A 16456-nucleotide genomic window follows, 5' to 3' on the forward strand; every position below is an offset into this window, starting at 1 on the left:
GGGATTGGGGGAAGGGAATACACAGCACCTGTGTTGCTGGTCCAACAATCTGGCACAAACCTCTGAACCAAGATTTATGCTCATCGCTATTGGGAACCACTGCACTAAAGGATAGGTTGGCCTTTATGGTTTAACTGACTGCAGAACTTTGGGTTTTCCAAATACATTCTGCTAATTATCACACCCATTACACATTCCTTCCACTCACTTCAACAACAGTCATCACAAACAGAACAGCACCACAAAGACCCACTGCTAAACAGCCCTACTTTTAAAAAATTAGTGTTGGTGGATTCAAAACCCTGCTAAATCCTTCCCTTGACAGGACAGTTAGAAGTCAACAGGAAAACTTACTGGCTTTTTTGGAAATAAATACCTAAAACAAATCCTTGACATTAAGCAGGAATGTTGTAGTAATTGTAATTGCCAAAAATAAAAAATAAAATAAAAAAAGATGAGATGCTGGGGGGAAAAGACAGCTAAGTGCAAATACTTCCCATGGATTCAAACTATGGTTCTTCTGTGTTGTGCAAAGAACAGATATCTTGAAAATAACTATCCCACCACTTTCATACCTTCTGCTGTTGTACATATAAAATTAAAGCATCATGAACATAAAATGTAATAGGGCATAGCTTCTGAAGCACATTTATTGTGGCAACTTTTCTAATAGTGTGTTCACAAGGCAGAGTCGTTAACCAGCAGTGTATTTCTTCTCTGCGCAGGTTGTATGAGAGTGATCATAACTGTTTATTTATTTATTTTCCAAAGGCTTCTGCTCACTTTACATTCTCTTCAGTTCTTGCAGGTTATAGGTCTCCAGTAAGTGCTGAATAATAAATAACGCAATAAAACAAGCATCTGTCTGTGGCGTGGCACCTGAAATCAAGATATCTTGTGAAGCCAGACTTGTGTTTGCAGTAAAGAAGACAGGTTTACATACATTGGCTAGAGAAACAAGGAGAGCGTAGAAGAAGGGATTAGGTATGACCCATGTGACAGAGATACATAAATACATGGAGCGGTGGAACATATACATGTCTATATGGTGCCTATATGGTGAGATACTTTTTATTTGGCAATACCAGCCACTTGTTTCCCTGCACGAGGAAAATAGGTCTGCAAATTTATAGGAGCATCCAAAGAAACTAGAGGAGTGTTTGCTATCAGCAGCGCTCTCCTCGATCAAGCAAACTTGGTGGTCTGATGGAGTGGAGGACTCTGCATACCCCTAAGTCCTTTGGTTTAACTTTAACCAAGTTGAAGACCTTTGTCAGGAATCCACAGGCATGAACATCAATGCTTCTTCATGGATGGTGAGGGTGGCGGCTCCCCATCCATCTGTCACTCTGATTTGGCTCCCTTCACTGAAATGATGAAAGAAAGTTGGGCTGGAAGATGGGAAGGCTTGCAGGCTGAAGAAAGCATCTGTGTACATATATTCACTTCTCCCACCCCACTCGCGCCTTAAGCACTGCAGGCTCCTCCAGTGCCATTCTGCAGAAAAATGTCTAAATTTGTAACATGTATACTTTCTGAGAGAGATACAGGCCTGCATGCCTCCATGCACAAACATATGTAAATATATGCAAAATAGGTAGTAATACAGCCTGGCCCAGTTATGTAGCCTTTCCCTGCAACTGGCACAAAGAGTGAACACATTCACTGGGTGGGAAATGCCCATAGAATTGGCTCAGCTTATACACCAGGGTTAGACACACATGCCCTCGGTAGCACTTCTCGAACATTTGTTATCTGACATCAGTCACTTCATCAACGATCCTGAGTCTAATGGTTGTTGTGGGTTTTTCGGGCTCTTTGGCCGTGGAGACCTTGACACTCAGGCCACTTTTCCAAAGAAGGACAGTTACAGATTCACTGGCATTCTGGTATTGTATTTATTATTTATGGTACAATATCTGTAATATATAAGCAAGGCAAGGCAGAGTGGGAAAATCCACAGGAACTGCACCAGGTTCTGGCGATTCTGTGGTGATGTGCCATCTGTTCTGGATACAGAAACAATTTTTAATAACAAGTTATGAAATACTTATCACTCTGATGTACTCCTGGAACGAAGAGCAGGAAGCCTGCTAGAGTAATGGGTGGAACAATTATTCTCTTGTGTGATGCCTGGTCTTTCTTCCACTCCTTTAGGTGCTACTCTCTGGAGCCACAGTGTCTGGGAAACAGTTCATAGGTGGAAAGAATTAAGGTGCAATGTGCGGACAGGCCCTTTCCAAGAAACAATGACTTCTTGGCCAAGGGACTGTCTTGACAACGACCATGTTTTTCCACTGTTGTTGACTGTCTACATGTTTAATACTGTTCTTGCCTGTGCAAAGTAGTGCAGACAGTGGCTTACCCTGCATCCTTCCACCAACATGCCAGTAACTTTCCAATTTCCTGTAGGTCTCACTTTGCTCTCTTACAAACTTCCATTTCTTGTGCACAAAAACATAGCAAAGAAGTCATGATTGCTTCCGGCTCCAGTTCTAGCAAAAAAAGCTCCAGTATAGTCAAGGGGTAGCAGTTTTACACCTGTAAAACTGTAACATTTTGGTCCAACTGCAAATCCATCTACAATGCACATTTGGAATATGTTACTCAAGAGTCTCCAGAGTTTTACATACGAAGCATTAACCTAGTATGAAGCTGATAATAAGCTCATATCATCTATTGCCTCAAACTATTCATTGTAATGTTGTCTTGCTTGGCGGTCATGTTCTCATCTGCACAAGGTCTGCAGACCTTTGCTCTCTCTCTCTCTCTCTCTTTCTCTCTTTCTCTCTGCCTTCAGCTGCTTAACATTCTTGCACGGGGAAAAGAGATATGATGTATATACATCACACCTTCTGGTTATAGCCCATCAGGCTACCACGTGCACAGACCTAACCTGGATGTTCCTGCAGGTGGAGGAAATCATCATCATTATCTTAGAACTGCAGAGCTGGAAGGGACCCTAAGGATCATCGTCCACCTCCTGTCAAGGAGGCACAGTGGGGGAATCAAACTCCCAACCTCTGGCTCTGCAGCCAGAGACTTACACCACTGAGCTATTGAGTAACTCAGTGAAAAGGTTACAAGGTTCTACTGAATCCTATAGATTTCCTCCACGCAAGAGCAACTAGGACTGCACAAAGATGAATTGTGTCCATGGTTTTATACATATGCTGAAATGTTAAACAGACACATGGAACCTGTAATCCTTTTGGTCCTTTGTTTTCCATTTTCCTCCTAACCCTACCCCCAGCACACAAATTCATTTTGATGGGTTCAAAGGGGTGGAATCTTGATGCTTCCAAAATACTTCAATCCAGTATATTCTCATGGCAGATACAGTAACTGAAACATGCGAATAATGACTTCTGGATTGCAGCCCAAGATGATTTGGCAGGTGTTGAAGCAACTATCTGAAAATCAAAAAGGCTCTATGCTTGAAAATGCCACCCAGCTAACAAACGGAAAAGAGTTCCAGATGTGTTGATCTGCTGCTGTAGATCCTCAGCCAAGTTGAGAATTCCAGTTCCGTACCTGCAAAACTCTCAGCCAAGTTGAGAGTTCACTGATAACCTATTGAATGCAATTACAAGTGTGCCTGTCTCCTCCATAGAATCCTGAAATGCATATAAGTCAGTGACATATAAAGCACACTGTTATTTGTGCAGTAATAATAGACCATGCTAAGCAAAATGATGGGAACTGAAGTCGATCCACAATATTTCTTTCCAAAAAAAATTCTTTTTGAAAGTGTTCAGACTTTATCAAAGCTTGCCAAGTATCTGTCAGATACAGTTTATCTATCTATATAGTACTTTGTTGATGATTTCTCATTGGGATAAACACAATTACACTGAAAGGGGTTCGCCTCCAGCACCCATAGCAGGGCCATTTGGATCCGCCCCACAAGCCGGGGGGGGGGGCTGGGAAAGTGTGAGTCTTCCAGGCCACTAGCCTTCAGGGATATACTATCTCAGGAGGAGGAACAGCCACCGCCTGATGTGGGACAGCTGCAAGAGGGTGTCATGGTGGAAATCAGAGGAAATGAGTTGCAAGTTTCAGGGTCATCATTAAACATATCAGATGAAGGGGAAGAGACATGAGAGGAGGCAGTCAAGCACTGGGACCCCATCCTCTGTGCCTGCTCCGTGGTGCAAACAGGGATAGAGGACCTGGGAGGCCATTTCCTCCTGCCCAGCCTGTTTGTCTGTGGGAGAGGTCAGAGACCCGAGGCTCTGGTCAAGCAGCCTCCAGCTGGCCCAGCATCTCCCCAGACTTAGTGTCCTTGCTGCCTCATGGGAGCTGTGGAGACAACTACCATCCAGCTCTGGCCATGGAGATGCAAGCAGCAACAGGCATGGCCAAGGAGGAGGATCACTGCAGAACCTGGTCCCCGTCCCTCACCTTTACCAGCCCACCCGAAAAAGACAGCAACCTGGATCAAGACTTAAACACTCCCATCTGCTTCTCCAGACCGGGATTTCTGGGGACCCTAGTGAAGTCAATAAGGGCCTCAATTGACTTCTGACACTAACAGACACAGACACAGACACAGACACACACACACACAGACACACTGATTGCACCATGTGTCTGTGTTAGTGTCAGAAACTCAACCTCCTGAGAAGGTGGGAGGATAAGACAGTAAGGAGTGAAAGTGCAAAGGAGTAAAATATGCTTACAACTGATACAAATCTGAAACCAGTCATAAATATGTTTGAAACTTTCTGCCTGATGTTATGGAACAGAATGATCTATTTTGCCTTAAGCACCTCAAAAGACACAGAGTTTAGAAGCATTATTTTGCAAAAACGTACAATTCTAGAATTCCATTCCTTGGTTCTATCCTCAGAAAAGTGCCCATACCACCATATCACATATGTCCATTGTGGTGGTAGTGGTGGTGGTTTCCCCACAACCACCTTTCCAGCTCAGTGCATCCCATGCTGTTATTCAACTATTTAAAAACAACAACACCCTACCACTTTAAGACCAGAATTTGTAGGCATCCTTCAGTCTCAAGAGACTATGGTATCGTGCTCTGTATGGAGGTCTTGGAACAGTGTCTTGTGTGGCTGAGAAGGCCAATTCGAGAGTGACAATCCCTTCCACACTGGAGACAAATCCAATCTGTCCCCTGTCCAGCTCTCTGGTTTTGCTTGTTTCGGGACTGCCTCTTTGCCTCGGTCTGCTGTACAAGTGTCTCTTCAAATTGGGAGAGGCCATGATGCACCGCCTGCCTCCAGGCTGAACGCTCACACGTCAAGGTTTCCCATCTGTTGAGGTCCATTCCTAAGGCCTTCAGATCCCGCTTGCAGATGTCCTTGTAACGCAGCTGTGGTCTCCCTCGGGGGCGGCTTCCCTGCACTAATTCTCCATACAGGAGATCTTTTGGAATCCGACCATCAGCCATTCTCACGACGTGCCCAAGCCAACGTAGACGGCGCTGTTTCAATATTGTATACATGCTGAAAATTCCAGCTCGTTCTAGGACTACTCTATTTGGAACTTTGTCCTGCCAGGTGATACCAAAAATGCGTCGGAGACAACGCATATGGAAGGTGTTCAGCTTCCTCTCCTGCCGTGCACAAAGGGTCCAGGACTCGCTGCAGTATAGGAGTGTGCTCAGGACACAGGCTCTATAGACCTGGATTTTGGTGTATGCCGTCAACTTCTTGTTAAGCCATACTCTCTTTGTGAGTCTAGAGAACATGGTAGCTGCTTTCCCAATGCGTTTATCCAGCTCGACATCTAGGGAGAGAGTGTCAGAGATTGTTGAGCCAAGGTATACAAATTCATGAACAACCTCCAGTTCTTGCATGGAGATAGTAATAGAGGGAGGTGAGTCCACGCCCTGGCACATGACTTGTGTTTTCTTCAGGCTGATAGTTAGTCCAAAGTCTTGGCAGGCCTTGCTAAAATGATTTATGAGTTGTTGGAGGTCTTCAGCAGAGTGGGCAACAATGGCTGCATCATCAGCAAAGAGGAAGTCCCGCATACATTTCATTTGGACTTTGGTCTTCGCTCTCAATCTAGTGAGATTAAAAAGCTTTCCATCTGATCTAGTCCGGAGATAGACACCTTCTGTTGCAGTTCCAAAGGCCTGCTTCAGCATGACAGCAAAGAAGATCCCAAACAGGGTTGGCGCAAGGACACAGCCTTGTTTTACTCCGCTTCGGATGTCAAAGGGATCTGATGTTGAGCCATCAAAAACTACAGTGCCCTTCATTTCCTCATGAAAGGACCTGATGATATTAAGGAGTTGAGGTGGACATCCAATCTTGGGAAGTATTTTAAAAAGTCCGTCCCTACTAACCAAGTCAAAGGCCTTTGTGAGATCTATGAAGGCCACAAAGAGTGGCTGTTGTTGTTCCCTGCATTTCTCCTGCAGCTGTCGGAGGGAGAATACCATGTCAGTGGTGGATCTGTTAGCTCGAAAACCACACTGTGATTCTGGATACACTCTGTCTGCAAGCACCTGAAGTCTCTTCAGCACAACACGGGCCAGCAGCTTCCCTACAACGCTGAGAAAAGAGATACCACGGTAGTTATTGCAGTCGCCCCTGTCGCCTTTGTTCTTATACAATGTGACGATGTTTGCGTCCTTCATGTCCTGTGGTACTCCACCTTCTCTCCAGCAAAGAGAAAAGAGTTCATACAGCTCAGTGGTGATGATCTCTTTACAACACTTCAAAACTTCAACGGGGATGTTGTCCTTTCCAGGTGCCTTGCCAGAGGCAAGGGAATCCAAGGCTGCTTTTATTTCTGCTAAAGTTGGTTCACTGTCCAGCTCTTCCAAGAGAGGCAGGCACTCAATGTTATTTAGTGCCTCTTCCATTACTACATTCTCTTTAGAATATAGCTCAGAGTAGTGCTGTACCCAACGTTCCATCTGCTGTACTCGATCCTGGATGATCACGCCTGTAGTAGACTTCAAGGGAGCAGATTTCTTCTGTATTGGACCTAAAGCCTGCTTGATACCATCATACATTCCCTTGATGTTACCTGTGTCCGCTGCTATCTGTATCTGAGAGCAGAGCTGAAGCCAATAATCATTGGAACATCTCCTGGCAGTCTGTTGGACTTGGCTACGAGCAGCTCGAAGAGCCTGCAAGTTGTACTCACTAGGACAGGCTTTGTATGCTGCTAGAGCTCTCCTCTTATCCTCGATGGCTGGAATCAGCTCCTCTGAATGGGCTTCGAACCAGTCAGCCGTCTTTTTGGTCTTCTTGCCAAATGTGGACAAGGCAGTGTTATAAACAGCGTTCTTGAAGTGTTCCCATCGTTCAGGTGCATTCGCATCAGCCGGGCCTGGAAGGGTTTCCTGAAGCGCTTGGGCAAATTCCTCCACTTTTCTTTGATTGCGAATCTTGTTGATATCTATACGTGGTTTTCCTTCCTTTTTAGTGTGATACAATCTCTTTGTTTGCAGTTTTATTCTGCTACACACCAGGGAATGATCAGTGTCACAATCAGCACTCTGGTAACTGCGTGTGATCGTAATACTAGATAAGCTAGAACGTCTAGTGAGGATCAAATCAAGCTGATGCCAATGCTTCGATCTTGGATGTCTCCAGGAAACTTTGTGTTGAGGCTTTGTATTAAAGAATGTGTTGGTGACACAAAGACCATAATAACAGCAAAACTCCAGCAAACGTTGGCCATTTTCATTCATCTTCCCAATGCCAAAACGGCCTAGACAGGTGGGCCAAGAGTTGTGATCAGCACCAACTCTAGCATTAAAGTCTCCGAGAATGAACAGCGGCTCTCTCTCAGGGACGTTTTTGATAGTAGCTGCCAAATTGTCATAGAATTTGTCTTTGACTTCTGTTGTGGATGACAGTGTTGGTGCATATGCACTGATGAGGGTGACCAGTCCCACTGATGAGTGGAGCTGCAGAGACAGGATTCTTTCACTCCCCACAGTAGGTGGAACAATGGATCTCAGCAGAGTATTTCTGACCGCAAAGCCAACACCATATTCCCTGGTCTCGTTCAATGGTTTTCCCTGCCAGAAGAATGAGAAGTTTTTTTCTTTGACAGATCCCATGTCTGGCAATCTCGTCTCTTGCAGGGCAACAATGTCCATCCGCAGTCTACTCAGTTCAATGTCGATAACAGCTGTCTTGCGCACGTCGTCTATTTCCTGCAGGTTGTCAGAAAAGCCAGGGGTCATTGTCCGAACATTCCAGGTTCCCAACTTTAGGGCAGATGTTTTCTTTTGATTGTTGCGTGATTTTGATTGACCAGAATTAAGGTTATTGCAGTTTTGACCCCTAAGGTTCCAGCATATCCTTTTCATGTTTCTTCCATTGTTCATTAGTCATCCTCCTGTCAGGTAGAGTGATTTAGGCCATAAAGAAACATCACACAGGCCTCAGCTGCCAGACGACTCTTCCTTTGTTGTCAGAAGGCTGAAATAGAACTGGTGACATTTGTGATCATATCCACATTTACAGGTCCACAACCCTCCCACCCCCATTTGCCTGAAAAGCAGAAGGATAGTGCCCTCCTTAAAGGGCACTATGCTTGGAAATGTCACCCAGCTAACAAACAGAAAAAAAGTTCCAGATGTGTTGATTTCCAGCAATACTCAACACAAAAAGAAGCAAGATTCTACCTTGAGACTAAAGAACGGAGTCTGCCCAGCATAACCTTACTAACAGATTTACCCATAATGCTGAAACCTTTATAACCTTTGAACCACTGCTCAAAACTTTACCAGACCAAAGAAAGGCACAACAAGCCTGAATAAAGTGGATAAAACTACTTCTTAATGTGCTGTAAGTCTGTCAAGCATTGATAAGTCTGAAATATGACACATTTGTACAGCTCATCAAGTGGATCATGGATGCTGTTTCAGGTTATTAACTCAACAAATGCCATTTTTATATACAACAGAATTTTGAGGCTTCTAAATGGCAGAAACAGTTTTCCACTTACTTTAGCAAACTCAAATTATGCTTTACAGATTGCATCTCATTAGAAGTTGGAATCACATTAGTGGACCAAAACTGTGATTCTTGCAGGTCTTCAAGTACATCACAACTCAAGTATGGATTGTATCCATCCTGCTCTAACCTTTCCAGATGTCCCTGGAGCCAGCATGTAGACAAAGCTGGTAGACAACATACAGTCTTCTATGGCTCCACTGCATTTCTGTAGCTGAAATTGGGGGAATATGTTCAAAGTGTACAGACTTTTTTCTGGCTTGCGCAAGTAAAAATGAAGAATAGAATGAGGACTCCTAAGATATGGAGGCAGACTTTTTCAGGAGAGGCAAAAGGCAGACATAGAAGAATGGTAATGTCAAAGATTTCCTTGAGAATATTTTTCACTTCCCTGAGTTCACTGTTCCAGTGGGCGCTGAATAACCCCAATGGCTAAACCTTTAACGTTTTGCCTGGGCAAACACATTTTACATGGATTTTCTCTTGAGATGAAGTGTTGCCCTGGAAAAGGATGTCTGTTTGCTCAAGATTTATGTGGTTTTTTTTCTTGAGGTTTAGGTAAGTAAGAGGTGTGACAAACCCAGACCTACCGGGATATGTCACACAGTTACACTAAGCTGCCACCAACCATTCCCTTTAAGAAGTCACACAGACCAGGGATGGATTTTTAAACAATAAAAAGAATAAGGTTTATTTTAAATACACACAGGGAAAAATAAACAATCAGGTGAATAACATAAAGTAACGTGGCTTATTCTCACTCATACAAGCATACAGTTTGGTTCACCCAGAACCTTAACTTAAAGCACAGACCCTGAACCTATCAGTTCTGGCTAACCAACAGACACCTGAACCTATCAGGTTGGTACTCTGACACACAGTAGTACCCTGTCTGACACACAGACTCCCACACCAACTCCTTCTTCCCAGCTGCTGCTTCGTCTGCTTAGCTTCTCCACACACGCATCACATATTTATACAGTACAGCCCCTCCTCCTGATGTCCCGCCTTCCACTCCCCATAGGATGGAACTTTCCCTCCAAACCCATGACAGACAGGTAACATCAGTGCTGTATGTAACACCTCCCCTCTTTATAAGTTGTTTTGTAGGGGGAAAGCTAACGTGCTTTTCACCAAAAAACAACCTGTATAAAATACACAAAAACAGTTATACATACCATATTATACTTACTCATACTTACACTCCAAGTTAACCATAGCAAATATGCATTTAAACATTTTACCATATACAGTACATCAATTTACCTTTATTAATACAAACCAAATTCAAAACCAGGTACATTTTACTTTTTATCAGCATTATATACACATAGTCCATGTTCTTTCGCCGTCTTCATTCTTCAGGTCTTCTTGATAAGGCGTCAGCAACACAGTTCACTGACCCTCTGACCACCTTCACTTCAAAGTCATAGTCCTGTAGGTTTAAAGCCCACCTCATAAGTTTGCTATTGTGGGTTTTCATTGTCTTTAACCATTGCAATGGTGAATGGTCAGTACACAGAATAAAATGTCTTCCCCAGATGTAAGGCTTGGCCTTCTGGATCGCGTAGACTATGGCCAAACACTCCTTCTCCACGGTTGCCAAATGTCTCTCACCTTTTTGAAGTTTCCTACTCAGGTAGGACACTGGATGCTGGTCACCATTCTCATCCTCCTGGCACAGAACTGCTCCTACCCCGCTGTTAGACGCATCGGTGTAGATGATGAACTCCCGGTCGAAGTCTGGAGCCCGCAGGACTGGATAGTTGATTAACGCCTCCTTCAACCTCTGGAACGCCGCCTCACAGTCGCTGGTCCACGGGATGCGGTCATCAGCCTTCTTCCTCGTCAGATCGGTCAGCGGAGCCGCAATCTCGCTAAACCTCGGGATGAACTTTCTGTAGTAGCCCACCAACCCAAGAAATGATTTGACTTTTTTCTTGGTGTTGGGTCTAGGCCAATCACGAACAGCTTCTATTTTGGCCTCTAGGGGTTTTATCATTCCACCCCCTACCATGTGACCCAAGTATTTTATTTCTGGGCTACCCAGCTGACACTTGCTGGCCTTTACTGTTAGCCCTGCTGCACTTAACCTCTGCAGCACTAACTCCAGGTGTATCAGGTGATCTTCCCAGGTATTACTGAAGATCCCTATGTCGTCAATGTAGGCCACTGTAAAGTCACTGAGCCCTGCCAAGGTCTGGTCCATCAGCCTTTGGAATGTGGCTGGTGCATTTCTGAGACCAAAGCTCAGGACTCGAAACTCATAGAGACCAAAAGGGCTGCAAAAGGCAGTCTTTTCTTGATCCCTGGGATCAATTCTTAATTGCCAATATCCCTTTACCAGGTCCAATGATGAGATGAACCGACAACCCCCTATGGTTTCAATCAGGTTGTCTAGCCTGGGCATTGGGTAGGCATCAGGAGTGGTTACACGGTTTAACTTCCTGTAATCAACACAAAACCTAATGCTCCCATCAGGCTTGTCCACCAGGACTATCGGAGAGGACCAAGGACTAGAAGAGGGGACGATTATGTTCTCCCTCAGCATCTCGTCCAGCTCCTTCCGCACCTTGTCCCTATAGGGTCCCGTTACTCGGTATGGGGATACTGCCTGCGGGGGTGCATCCCCTGTGTGGATCCGATGCATCACTCCCTTCACTATCCCCTGCTTGTTGGAAAACACCTGCTGATATTTATTAAGCAGCATTTTTAGTTCTTGCTGCTGGTCTTGGGTGAGTGCAGGACTGATCTTTACCTCCTCTGGGTTGTATTTTACTTCCCCTCTACCCTCCCAGAAGGGTAATTCCGCTTCCTCACTCTCAGCTGCTTTTATCGCGAATAAAACCCTCTGCTCCCCTCTGTAGTAGGGTTTTAGGGCATTCACATGAACCACCCTCCTTGCCTGGTTCTCCTCCTGCTCTATTAGGTAGTTCAGGTCTGACATCTTGGAAACGACCCTATATGGTCCTGCCCATTTGAGCTGCAGCTTATTCTCTCTGCAGGGCCTAAGCCAAAGCACTTCCTCCCCTGGGTCAAAGTGCCTCTCTCTAGCTTTGTGGTCATACCATGTTTTCTGTCTGACCTTCTGAGCTTGCAGGTTTTCTGCTGCCAGCTCTAGATTTCTCCTTAGGTCATTCATCAAGGTGTCTATGTATGTCACAACGTCTTGTGGGACATCCTGGGTGATCTGCTCCCAATTTTGTTTGATCAAATCAAGGGGCCCTTTCACCCCTAAGTGTGCAGCAAACATGTCAGATTGCCCCCTTTGTAAGTTCATGGGGCGATACTTTTCAGGTACCACCAGCTGACTTCTGATCCCATCTCCCCCTTTTGAGATATTCCTCAGGGTCTCTCTATATAAAATCCCCTTTTTCTCCAGAAATCTCACTGGGGTTTCAGGTGTTAGCTGGGCGTCAGTCACCTGTTCAAAACACTTTTGGAGATTGGCGTCTGCCTTTTGCTCCTGTCCAAATCTGCTGTCTGTGGTTAAGGTTTCCACCACAGCTTCTGAACTCCCCTCTGCTTCCGTCTCTGGCTCATCATTACCCCCCTGAACTGTCCCTGTGGTGGCTTGTGAGCGTGTAATCACTAGCACCCTTTTCACATGTTCAGCCAGGTCATTTCCCACGAGTACGGCTGCTGGCAGAGTCGATAAAATCGCTAGCCGCCAATCTCCCCTCCAGCCTTGAAAGCTGACAGGTACCTCTGCTACTGGCAGAGAGATTACCTGCCCCTCAATCCCTGCCACCTTTATGCTCTCATTTGGGATTATAAACTCCCTAGGGATGATATCTGGATGGCACAGGGTTACCTGGGAACAAGTGTCCCGCAGCCCCCTATACTGACGGTCAAGTATTCCTACGTCCACCCCGGCTGTCTCAAACAACTGAGAATCTGTTTTTATCAGCAAGCAGCGCTTTACCTCCACAAGAGGACCATTTTCCTCAGCCTGATCAGCAGAGGTAGCTGTTCCAGACTGAGTAGCCATGGCAACAGGCTCCCTCTGTGACACTGAGCCTTGCTCTTTCTGGACACAGAACACAGCTTTTGGCTTGGTTCCACTAGACTCCTGAGGCACCATTCCTTTTAGCTGCTTCAATTTCTCACACTCTGAGATTAGATGACCCTTTCCCTGACAGAAATAACATTTTCTGGTGTATTTTGATTCTCTCTCATCTTGTTTTGGTTTTCCCTCCAAAATCTGAGGTCTTAGTTTCATGTCTGAGGGCTTCCCTTCACCATGGGCCCCTCCCCCTTGCTGGCTTTTCCCTGGTCCCTGAGAGTACTTGCTGTAGGTTTCTTTGGGTTTACCTACAGATTTCCCCTCACCCAAGGGCTTTCTTATTTGGGAAATAAAATCTGCGACCTCCGCGGCTTCTGCCACAGATTTCGGTTTCCTTTCCCTCACCTGGAATTTCAATTCCCCATGCAGGACTGAATAGAACTGTTCCAGGGCTATCAAATCTTTAAGCTGCTCATAGGTCTCTGTTCCCTCCTGAGATAGCCATTTCTCAAGCAGCCTCACCAATTGGGCCCCCACTTGGGTAAAAGTCTGTTCTGGCTTCTTGGTTAGGGACCTGAATCTTTGTCTCAGCTGCTCTGCATTTATCCCATGTCTGGCAAACACCAGTTTTTTAAACTCTGCAAAATCTTTCATCAGTTCCTCAGGCATCTCGGCATAAACCTCAGCCAGGCTACCACTGATTAAAGACCGCATGATGGTCATCTTCTCAGTTTCCCTCACTGAGAAGTCCACAAACGCTCTTTCCACTAAGGAAAAGAACACCTCAGGACAATCTCCCTTGTGGTACACAGGGAATTTCTTCAGGTCAGCCTTAGACAATTGGCCTCCCTCAGAATCCCTATTGTTATTATTGTTCTGGTTCATCATTTCCAGTTTTCTTAATTCAAACGCCATTCTTTCTTTTTCCAGAGCAATTTTCTCTCTCTCCATTCTTTCTTCCCTCTCCATTCTCTCTCTCTCTCTCTCTAATTCAAATTGCCGCTGTTTCTCTCTTTCCTCCCTTCTTTCTCTCTCTAATCTTTCTTCTCTTTCCCTTTCCTCCATCTCAAATTGCCTCATCCTCAGTTCATGCTGTTGGGCTATGAGCAATTTTCTAAGTTCTGGGTTCTGCTCTCCTGTGCTGTCTCCTTGCACTGAGCCAAATTCATCCTCAGAACCTTGGTCAATCTGGGGGTCTTTCACATCACTCATTTCGGCCATCTGGCTTCGAGTCAAGGGCATAATCCCCCCCTCAGAACAGGCTGCTTTAAAAAGTCAAGCCTCAAAATAAAACGACCACTTTTTTCCTTCTGCCTCAGAACCAGCTTTCCCTAGAGATTGCTGCTGTTCTTCAGCACTAACCTTGCAACAGTATCGAGTCAGAGCCTACCCCCCTCTGCTGGGCCTCTCAGCTGGCAAGCTAGCTCGCTGTTGCTACGCAGTTTTGCCTCAGCGTTTTCCCGCCAAAATCAGGCTGCCTCAGAGCACCTTAATCTAAGTCTCCCCAGTTGGCACGTTCTTCTACTAGCGCACCTCCCCGTGAGGTACACCTAGAAGATTACCTACGCGCCTCAGACTGTCCCTGACTAGACCCCCCTTGCTCTGGGCACACTTGCCAAGGCTTTGCTGGACCACTGGACAACTGGACCAGTCGTATCCCACACGCTGGACACCAATCAATGTGACAAACCCAGACCTACCGGGATATGTCACACAGTTACACTAAGCTGCCACCAACCATTCCCTTTAAGAAGTCACACAGACCAGGGATGGATTTTTAAACAATAAAAAGAATAAGGTTTATTTTAAATACACACAGGGAAAAATAAACAATCAGGTGAATAACATAAAGTAACGTGGCTTATTCTCACTCATACAAGCATACAGTTTGGTTCACCCAGAACCTTAACTTAAAGCACAGACCCTGAACCTATCAGTTCTGGCTAACCAACAGACACCTGAACCTATCAGGTTGGTACTCTGACACACAGTAGTACCCTGTCTGACACACAGACTCCCACACCAACTCCTTCTTCCCAGCTGCTGCTTCGTCTGCTTAGCTTCTCCACACACGCATCACATATTTATACAGTACAGCCCCTCCTCCTGATGTCCCGCCTTCCACTCCCCATAGGATGGAACTTTCCCTCCAAACCCATGACAGACAGGTAACATCAGTGCTGTATGTAACATGGTAACATCAGTGCTGTATGTAACATGGTAATGTCAAAGATTTCCTTGAGAATATTTTTCACTTCCCTGAGTTCACTGTTCCAGTGGGCGCTGAATAACCCCAATGGCTAAACCTTTAACGTTTTGCCTGGGCAAACACATTTTACATGGATTTTCTCTTGAGATGAAGTGTTGCCCTGGAAAAGGATGTCTGTTTGCTCAAGATTTATGTGGTTTTTTTTCTTGAGGTTTAGGTAAGTAAGAGGTACTTCATGCATTCTTAAAATGACAGAAGTATATTTGAAATGCCTCAGTGCAGCATGTTTCTGAATAGCTAGAATCCTATCATAATATAATGAAAGAGAAGATGACAAACTATATTTTCTAAATGGAGTTGGAACAAATTTGGCAAACTGTTCTCTTGAACGTTGATGCTTTCAGTGTGGATTTCTCAGGCTCCTTCTTTCAAGAGCTGCTCCAGCCACACATTGTCCTTGACCCTCCACTTCTGAGGAACGCCACCAAAACCAGGGAACTGGACAAGGGACAGATTGTATTTGTCTTCAGTGTGGAAGGGATTGTCACTCTCGAATTGGCCTTCTCAGCCACACTAGACGCTGTTCCAAGTCCTCCATGCAGAGCACGTTATCATAGTCTCTCAAGACTGAAAGATGCCTACTAGTACAAGGATGGGCAAAGTGTGGCCTATGGGCCACACGGGGCCTCCAAGGTCATTGCTCCTGGACGTTAAAGAAAAACTTCAGGGAAAGGTTATTTTCCTGTTCCAGGAGGCATCCAAGATTAATGGGTTAAATTAGACTGCCCCAATTCACAGAATCTCAACTGCCCCAATTCACAGAATCAAAGTCAGACATGGATATTTTGGTACCTCTGGCATTTTTTAAAACCCACCTCCCCCGCTTCTGACATTTCTAGGCCTGGCTTCCCAAAGGTACTGGGGACAAAATGAGGCCCCAAGGAACCCAAAGGTACCCACTCCTGCATGGATATGGCGCAAGGGCTGTACACATAAATCAAACACCAGGCCAGGCACAGGTACCCATGGAAGGGTTCTGTTTGTAATTTTTAGGCAACCCCCAGTTTTTACAGGCTGATGAATGGCGGTGGTGGTTGTTAACTGACAAAGAAAAACAGCGTACTGTATCCGTGTGCCGTGCTACTGGGATTGCAAATGAAGGCTACGACCAGAGGAGATTGTGGCTTATAAAACACAAAGTAACAAACAAACAAAGTTAGCAGATTCTTAACAGAATGGTGCAGCACCATGATCCTAGTCCAGATCGGAGGCCTAGTTAAAGAGAGATGT

The sequence above is a fragment of the Pogona vitticeps genome, chromosome 1 (assembly GCF_051106095.1).
Source record: "Pogona vitticeps strain Pit_001003342236 chromosome 1, PviZW2.1, whole genome shotgun sequence".
Lineage (NCBI taxonomy): Eukaryota > Metazoa > Chordata > Lepidosauria > Squamata > Agamidae > Pogona > Pogona vitticeps.